The sequence below is a fragment of the Nicotiana attenuata genome, chromosome 7 (genome assembly GCF_001879085.1).
Source record: "Nicotiana attenuata strain UT chromosome 7, NIATTr2, whole genome shotgun sequence".
Taxonomy (NCBI): domain Eukaryota; kingdom Viridiplantae; phylum Streptophyta; class Magnoliopsida; order Solanales; family Solanaceae; genus Nicotiana; species Nicotiana attenuata.
Window position 1 is genome coordinate 113111946 of NC_031995.1, and position 1328 is coordinate 113113273.

The window sequence follows — 1328 nt, forward strand, 5'->3', positions numbered from 1 at the left end:
TGACTAATTTAGCGTTAAGAGTCGGATTTAGAATTTTAAACTTCATCTGTTCAATTTTTCACTGATTTTATTGTACTATTAAAATTATTAGTTCAGATGAATCAAATTTATTAAATTTGATATATATATATATATATATATATATATTGTTTGGTACCTAATTTTTTTCTTGGTACCAAAGTGTTCTTTTTTTTTTAGTTTAGTAAGTNATTAAAATTATTAGTTCAGATGAATCAAATTTATTAAATTTGATATATATATATATATATATATATATATTGTTTGGCCAAATTTTTTTCTTGGCCAAAAGTGCTTTTTTTTTTTTGTTAGAAGTGCTTCTTCTTTTTTTTTTTTTTTTNAGGATGCACCTAGGGCTACGCATCTACGACCAAACTTCCACATATGCGAAAACACCAGAACTCAAAAATTCTTCAGCAATGCCAATTCCATCCAAAATGCCTCGAAATGAATTCGAAAAGCACACGAGGCCCCGGTACCTTATCCAAACACATCAACCAATTTCAAAATATAATACGAACCTACTCAAGATATCTAATCACACAAAATAATGTCAAAATCTCGAATCACACATCAATTTAAGGAACTAATCCAAGTTCTTAAATTCAAACTTATGCCAAACATGCCTAAACAACTCGGAATGACCTCAAATTTTGCATGCAAGTCCAAGATATTATAACGGACCTATCCCAACTCCCACAATAAAAATTTGAACCCAATATCAATAAAGTCAACTCTCGGTCAAACCTCTCAACCTTTCAGACTTTCCATCTTTCGTCAATTCATGGCGAGGGTTGATGGAGATCGGAAATAGGTTGAGGAAGGTTAAAAAAGAGTTTCGAAATATTTTTCCCTCCTCTTGGTCAAGAGGGAAAACATTTTCCTCCTTTTGGTGAAATGAATTTATAAGAAAAATATTTTCAAAGCATTTAAGCCAACCAAACATGGAAAAATTGGTTAACATTTTCCGAAAAATATTTTTCTTCATGCCAAACACACCCACACGTGAATAATTTTTGAAGAAAATGTTTTATCCAAGAAGCAACTTAGAAATAAGCACTTCAACTTTCTTTTATTAAAATTAGTTTTGTAACGGGGAAGCTAATAATGAACATTATGATTTATCTTAAAATGATTTGGGAGGTGCAGTTTATTTCATTTTCGTACTGATCGATTAAAAGCAAGATGGATATATATTAAAAGTTGTATATGTACTTGTTCATGAATTTTCATGAGTCTTGATATAAATTAAGGGCAAAAGCTTGAAATTTATTAAATTGCAGAGTTAAAAGTTAGAGAAACAAAAGTGA